We start from the raw sequence: 8,872 nt of genomic DNA, 5'->3' as shown, positions 1-8,872 counted from the left end.
TTGCTTAGTGGGTGAGACTCTTTAATTAGGTCGTGCTACTACCTATCAAACTTTTGGGTAATTCTCATAGTGGTTTATATATTTATATTATCTTGAATATTTCTCAACTCCCTTTATGCTTGAAATATTGGAGTATATGATGAGGCCGGAGAAGTTTCTAACCTCGTATATTATTATTTATATTTTGATATGACAGATTTTATTGGAGAGAAAAGTCGGACAAATGAAGTTGTACTATTTAATATTTCCAGATGAAAAAGTATGCATAAATGATAAATCTTGGACTTCTACACTAAAAAATAACTTAAAATATTTCAAGGAATCATAGTAGGTTACGTATTGCATCAAATTATTCAAATAAAATGTATGGAAGACACGAAACAACAAAAAGAAAAATTTACAGTATGTTGTTTTTAATTAACCCAAATTGAACCCACATATTACTTTCTTAATTACGAGTATTTTACATTGAGTCATGATATTTAGTTTAATTAGTGTTAAGCAACAATCTAAATAGCATTTTAGTATCATGAATTGATGAATCATTTTAAAGTAGATACATGAGTTCCTTTAATAGATAAATCTATTAAATTTTGTCATAGCAATTAGCACGAATCCAAACGAAGATCTACAATTATCAATATCCCTTCAATACCAGTAGCTCTCAACCCGCATCCCTCACTTAAAATAACAAAGTATTTTCCCGCTGATTTGAGAAATGACCCAACTACGAGCTTGAGATTTGATTAACACGACAACAAAATTCAAGTCAAAGGAGAAGTTCAATAATTCCCTAACCACAATTACTAAAAACCTATTTATTGATTACTTTATTCACTTATTATAATATTAATTACTTAATTTTGCAAATACTCGAGTATGAAAAATTTCCCTCATTATGTCCATAAATATCTCCTTGTTCTCCTAATCAAGAAGCAAAAGCCTATGAAGAAAAGCACCAACGACACAACAATTCAACGACACAACAATTCGAAAAATCATGGCAATACTAACTTTTGGTGAGATTCCCCCATTTCCTGCATTGGTAACACAAACAAAAAAGAAAAAAAAAAGAAGGGAAAATTTTAACTAAAATATTCGAGAATTTTGATTAGTTAAATAGCTTTTTTGATTTTTTAAATAACACTTTCGCATCTATCAGGTTTTCTTCTGCTGCTTAAGAATGAGAAGGTTACCTTCATCAGTTGAAGAATTTGACAGCATGAGACAAAGTGGAATTATAAAATGGGTATATCTCATTTCTAATATTGTAGCTGGGGGGAAAGAATTGTTGCTCCTTGTTTATTATCACAAGATGAAGGTGAATTTGAAATAGGCATGTGCTGCAATCAATGGTTGAAAGATTAGGGATGCACTGCAGCAGGGTGTACAGGCTCTGAAATGCTGCGATTTTCTTGCCAAAGTAAACATATGCTGCTTTTTAGTTGATTCTGATTATGACTAATTACTCTAAAACTATCTAATAGCTAAGCTAATAAACATCGAAGAGGTGTGTAAAAGTTCGTTTCTTAAAACACATTAAAAGGAGTGCTATTTGTGTCATTTGCCCCTTGCTGCCTATTTGAATGATTTTGCCTAAGTGGCATCCATTTATTGGCGGCTTGGCATGCACAATGATTTTGCTAGTTGAGGTCCTGTCTGAACCGTTAGATTCAATCACGGGCTGAGATTTATTCTTGGAATCTATACCATCCTTTGGGTGGCTTTATTCATATGACTTTTGGGGCTCATTCTAGGCGATTCGATTTCTCTCTCTTTGGCTCCTCTTTCGTTCTTTTCAGATTGAAAATTTCTCCCTTTTTGGTCTTTGAGTTTTCTGTAATTGATCCAATGGAGTGTGTGTTGTGTTTATGTACAATTAGGCTTGAAAGAGTGGCTGATTTTTGTAGGTTAACTCCATATAGTTTTGGTTGGTTTTTTCTTGGGTCATTTACTGGTTTTATGAGATCTGATAGATTAGTGACTAAAACTTGGCCTGAGTGGTTTTTCATGTAATCTTACTCTCTTGGAAGGTAGAATATTGTACTAGTGGAACGGGCTATCCCTAAGCACCCAGATTAGGTTTATTGGCTGAACTGGGTCAACATTTCATAGTGTTCATGTGTTCATCTTTACAGTTTGATTGTGTTTGATGTTTAATATTTTGGTTTAAAACTAGAAAACAACCATAAATCCCAACAAAATTTATATCAAAGCATTTAAGGTCATTGGGTTTTGTGTTTTTCATGGAATATTCTTCAATTGGGTACACTGTTTTTCGTATTTGCACAGATCTTTAATGATCTAAACGAACAGCCTATTTTTTTGGTATCTTGGTTTCAACTATGATAAATCTGGGCAATATTCCACTTACCAATTTTCTTTTATTTTTGAGTAAGGAAGAAGATTTAATTGAAGGCTTTGACCGTTGGCTTGATTAAGGGCATTGTATCAATAATATTGTCTTTAAACAGTATTGGTAAGATCTTTCCGAATCACCATTTCCAAATTCGATTTTTGATACTTTTTTCTGTATGAGACATATGCATGCTGGGATATCTGATTGAATTGATATATGTGAATATACACTATCAAATATTTGTCTTACTCTGCTTCAATTTCTGGATAATTTGACTCTGGTTTTATAAAACTGATTATCTCAAAATCTGTTTTACAAAACGTTTTCTACAATGTCCATGAGATGCAGGAAATTACCTACAATTCCATAATTTTGCATTTATTTGATACCATTGTTAGACAATTTGATGATGCTAAAACTGCATGAACTTTGTCGACTGTTTTAGATGCCTTATTCTTACGGTCAAGAGAGTTAGATGTAAGAAGAGAAAATAAAACCAATTCAAGAGAAGAAAGCCTATTTGTGAGGGAAAGAACTGAAAAGAAAGAATTTAACTTCTAGAATAAGAAGGAAATGGAGAATTCTAAAGCAAGATCTAAATCCAAAGATAGAAGCGATAAGAATTGTTGTAATCGTGGGAAGTTGGGACATTTCAAGAGAGATTGATTTGATTGGAAAAAGAAACAGAAAGTTCTGAACAATAATGATCTAATTAATGCTGCCATAGTATCTGAATTAGATAGTCTGCATGTACTAAATGTGTCAAATGAAGAGCCTATTAAAGACTAAATTCTAGACACTGGATGCAAATTTCATATGTGCCCTGAAAGGTCAAGGTTTTATAATTACAAGGAAATAGAACGAGGAAAGGCGTATATGGGAAATACAAATTCTCGGATTGTGATTGGAACTGGAGCATTGCCATCAAAATGTTTGATGGCATTGTTAAGCCAATAGAACATGTAAGATATGTCCCAAATCTAAAAAATGCACTTTATTTCATTTAGGATCCTTGAAGATGAGGGATATACCTTCAAATTTGATAATAAATTTTTGAAAATTATGACGGGTTCTTTAATTGTAATGAAAGACCTAAAATAAATGGTCTATACTACCTTGAAGGTAAAATAGTTACAACATGTACTGACTGTAAATAAAAATAAATCTGAACTTTGGCACAATAGAATGGATCATATCAGAAATAAAGGATTAAAATCTTTAAGTAACAAAAAATTACTCAGAAAATATGATATTGAAACAGTGGACTTTTGTGAGACTTGTGTGTTGGGTAAGTCCCACAAGGTAAGTTTTGAGTCCAGCTCACATAGAATCAATAGACCCTTCAACTATGTACATGTTGATCTGTGGAGTCCTGAGAAACATTCCACAATTAATAGACGCAAATACTTCTTATCCCTTGTAGACGATATTCTATAAAGGTTTGGATTTACCCTCTAAAGGCTAAATCTGAAACTTTTCAGAAGTTTAAAATTGGGCTCAAGGTTGTTGAAAATTAGTTAGAGAAAAAATTGACAACACTAAGAACTGATAATGGGGTTGGGTTTTTGTAATGCTGAATTCGACAATTTCTGTAAACAGAAAGGGATAATGAGACATATGACTGCCAAACACACACCTCAACAAAAGGGGGTTGCTGAGAAAGTGAAATGACCATAATGATTAAAGTTATATGTATGCTTATCAACTCTGACTTGGCTAAAGATATTTGGGTTGAAGCTGCCTGTACAGTAGCCTACTTGATTAATAGGTCTCCCTCTAGCAGTATAGGCTTCAAAACTCCATAAGAATTTTAGACAAGGGAGACTCCAAACTTAACCCACATAAGAGTTTTTGGATGTGTTGCATAAGCACATTAGTCCGAAGAAAAGCTTGAACCTAGGGCCATCAAATGTGTGATGCTAGGCTACCTAGAAGGTGTAAAAAGGATACATGTTATTGGATTTAGGTGTCCCATGCATCAAGATCATTAGCAGTAGAAATGTAGTCTTTAATGAATCTGAAATGCCATGCCTAAAACAAGATATTAATAAATCAAATAGATCTGAAAATGACAGGACTGTTTAGAGTGAGGTGAAGTTAGTTAAATTTGACTTACCTCAACCTAAATATGAGAATAATAATCCTACACATCAACAAGCTGAACTTGTTGAAATGAATATATCCCAAATTGAAATTGAATTTGAAGAGCCTGAACATACCGCTAAACGCACCAATATTCAAAATTATCAACTCACTAGGGATAGAGAAAATGAGTCAAATTAAACCTAATCCCAAGTATGAGCTATTAAATTTGACTGACTTTGTCCTGGTATCAAGAGAATCTCTTGAACAAGGAGAACCTGCCTCTTATGAAGAAGCAGTTAATAAGAAAATTTGAAATTGGATAAAGGCAATGCAGGTGAAGATGTAATCCCTAAGTGAAAATAAAACATGGAAGCTTGTCAAAAAACCTAAGGATCATAAGATAGTTCAGTATAAATGGGTTTACAAACTTAAAGAGAGAAATAATCCTAGTGATCCTGTTATGTTTAAAGTAAGACCAGTAGCAAAGAGGTATACTCAAAGAGAAGGTGTTGATTACAATGAGATATTCTTACCTGTAATCAAGTATAAGACAATTAGGTTGGTTCTAGCACTTGTTGTTCAATTCAATTGGGAACCTGAACAACTTGATATTAAAACTGCATTTTTACATAGAGAGTTGGAAGAAGATATCTTCACGAGTCAGCCTCAAGGCTTTGAAACTAAGAATAAGATTGATTATGTGTGCAAACTGGAAAAATCATTGTATGGACTGAAACAAAGCCCTAGACAATGGTATAAAAGGTTTGATGCAAACGTATTGAAGATATGTTTAAAAGGAGTGATTTTGATGCTTGCCTATACTACAATAACATACAAAGTAGGTGTAAGTCTACCTACTGTTGTATATTGATGATATGCTTTTAGCTAGCCCTAACAAGTCTCAAATCACTAGACTATCTGAATTTGATATGATAGATTTAGGAAGTGCTAAAAAAATTCTAGGGATGGTTATAAATAGAAATGTGCCTGAGAACAAGTTAACTATCACATAAGAGGCATACTTAAATATGGTTGTAACCAAGTTTGGGATGAAGGAAAGCAAGGCAGTTAATGTGCCTCTTGCAACTCATATGAACCTTTCTAAATCCTACTATCCTATATCTGAAGAAGAATTAAAGGAAATGGAAAAAATACCCTATGCAAATGCAATAGATTCTGTCATGTAATCTATGATAACAACCGAACCTGACATTGCTTATGCAATTAGTTTTTTAAGTAGATTTATGTCCAACCCCGGTAAGCCTTATTAGGCTGGAATGAAATGGTTGCTAAGTTATACTGTTGGGACATTAAATCTAGGACTAGTATATAAAAAAAGATCTGAAACTTAACCCTTAAGAGTTATGTAGATGCTAACTTAGCTGGTGACAAAGATAATAGAAAATCAACTGCAGCTACTTTTTTTTTTCCTTTGTGAGATAATTGCATAACTTAAAAATCCCAGTTGCAACCTTTGGTTATACTATTCATCAGTAAAGCTGAATATGTAGCTATAACTGAAGCTGTAAAAGAATATATTTTGTTCAAAGAGATTTTAAATGAATTAAAAACTTCTTGTATGATACTCCTAAAGAGATTTTAAATGAATTAAAAACTTCTTGTATGATACTCCTACTATATTGATAGCTAGAGCGCATATCGTGAAAGATCAAATCATATTGAGGTGAAGTATCATTTTGTTAAAGAAAAGTTGTCTCAAGGTGAAGTTAATTTGGTTAAAATTCATACAGATAAAAATCTCACAAATATGGAGATCAAACTTTTGCCTGCACGTAAGTTTAAAATGTGTTTATCCTTCATATTGACACAGATTAATTTTCTTTTGTACATACATGGGCAATGATGATGGACAATACTTCCATGTGCATATTCAGCAATCAGAGAGTGAGTGTTATCGAGCAATCAAGGTGAAGATTGTAGAAGTCGTGTTTCTCAAAACACGTTAAATAAAGTGCTATTTCTGTCATTTGCCCTTGCTGCCTATTTGGATGATTTTGCCCAAGTGGCATCCATTTATTGGCGGCTTAGCATGCACAAGGATTGTGCTAGTTGGGGTCCTGTCTAAGTCGTTAGATACAATTAAGGGTTGAAATTTATTCTTGGAATCTATACGTTACCTTGGGTGGATTTAATCATATGACTTTTGGGGCTCATTTTAGACGATTCGATTTCTCTCTCTTTCGCTCTTCCTTCGTTCTTTTTAGATTGAAAATTTCTCCATTTCTAATCTTTGAGTTTTTTGTAATTGATCCAATGGATTGTGTTGTGTTTATGTACAATCAGGTCTGAAAGAGTGGCTGATTTGTGTAGGTTAACTCCATATAGTTTTGGTTGGTTTTCTTCTAGGTCATTTATTAGTTTTACAAGAACGGATAGATCGGTGACTAAAACATCGTGTAATCTTGCTCTCTTGGAAGGCAAGATATTGTACTAATGGAACGGGCTGCTCCTCAGCACCCCTCCTGTTTAACTTGACGATCAATATACCTATTTTATTCAGTAATCTCTCTTGAGTAATACTAAACTTATATTGTTCACAAATGTTCATTAACATCATCTCTACATAGATAGAGGCCGTAGATTGTGTCAGAATGGCCAAGAACCACCCCAGGGCTATAAAATTCGTTATTTTGAGTGGCACCAATGGAGGATTAATTGAGAAAAAGTTCATTCAAGTTGGCTGTGTTGGTGAACAATCATGATCAGTAAGATATTACACCTTTTCCATCCAAAAAGACGTCAAAACTACCACTGTTATTTGTATGCGACATTATCAATTGTTAATTAAACAATATTTTTAAGGTAGACTGGGGAATGTATTATATTCTACATCAATCCCGCTATATATGGCTAGTTGACAATTTTTTGAATAGATTACTAGCTGACAAAATTTACCCCCCTTTTGGTCCCCATTTTCTTTCTCATTCTTTTTCTCTCTCTCAATCACACACTCTTCCATAAAATAATATTACACACAAATAACAAAAATTTCATTCTTTTTCAACCACACATTTTTTTTAAAAAAAAACACTATTTCAACCATTAAAATTTGGAAAGAATGGGGACCAAACGGGGGCTTAATTGAGTGTTGGACAAAAAAATATAGTGCAATCCTCATCCTTTCTATTCAGAGCACTCAAGTCCTCAATATTCAATTGTACCATTATCTTATAACGCCATTGCGCTATATTTTGCGGTGGACCTTCGTTTTCTGTCTAATCCACCACCCACAAACCCAAAGTGTTCTCTCTCTCTCAATGTTAACTGCAATGGAGTTACTACCTAAGAACCTGATGTACTGGTTCATGGCTTTTCCAATTGCTTTTGAAAAGATTATAATTGTAATATTGGATTCTTCTAGGCAAACAATAGGTTTCGGATCATTTGCAGGAAGATTCCATGTTTATGTCCCATCAGCCTCTCCCTTGCAGGTAAGAAACTAAATTTTACGTAAAACTTAACATAGTAAAAAGAATTGTTTATTTCTCCAATTTTTTTTTATTCTTAAAAAGGCTCCGATAGACTTTCGATTCAAAACCACAGAATTCCTTGAATCATCTCTATGCAAGAAAAAGTTGAAGATCAATGGTGTATATATAAATTGAATTTTTTAAATAACATTTTATACTGAATATCTCCAACTAAGTTTGAATGTGAAGGTTATAGTTAATTGGCAATTGAAAAAATAGAAAATAAAAAAAAATTAGAAAAGTTCGGTTTGTTTATATAAAGATTTTATATGCTTTCAGTGGTAGAAATAAATTATGACTCGCTCTTACTAGCCAGAAATGAGTTTAAGGAATAAATATATATATATAAACTTAAAAAATACCGCAATGATAATTATATTATAGCTAATTGATTTGATGAATTTTTCTTTGGTTCAATTCATTTCCAATCGAATATAAAGATTGGAGAGAGCAAATCATGCAGAGAAACATTATTACAGTTTGTTTTTATATTTTATAACAAAGCATGCAAATTTACAAAATAAATCTATAATGTTCAAATTTTTACATGCTATATATAAATTTGAGTTTGATTATATATTGTTATTTCTAACAAAAATAACGAAGTTAAGCAATTACAAATAAAATTTTTATATAACATTAAAATAAACAAAGGATAAAATGTTAAAAAATAAAAAAAAATAAAACATGAATGCTATATTAACTAAAAATATAAATTTAAAAGAAAAAGAAACGGAGGAGGTGCGTGGGTGGGTGGCGGAACTTGAAGCTGAAGTAACGGATAACGGTTACCAAATAGAGAGAATTAGCCGCCAAAAGCAGTTATTATCACCTATTAATCTCCCTAATTAACTCACTAACCTCCATCCTACTCTCTCTCTCTCTCTCTCTCTCTCTCTCTCTCTGCATAGAATTGTTAGTTTGATAAGGTTTGTTG

This window comes from Olea europaea, chromosome 13 (genome assembly GCF_002742605.1).
Source record: "Olea europaea var. sylvestris chromosome 13, O_europaea_v1, whole genome shotgun sequence".
In the NCBI taxonomy this organism is placed as follows: Eukaryota; Viridiplantae; Streptophyta; class Magnoliopsida; order Lamiales; family Oleaceae; genus Olea; species Olea europaea.
The sequence above is the reverse complement of the archived record's forward strand: the minus strand, read 5'-3'. Positions refer to the sequence as shown.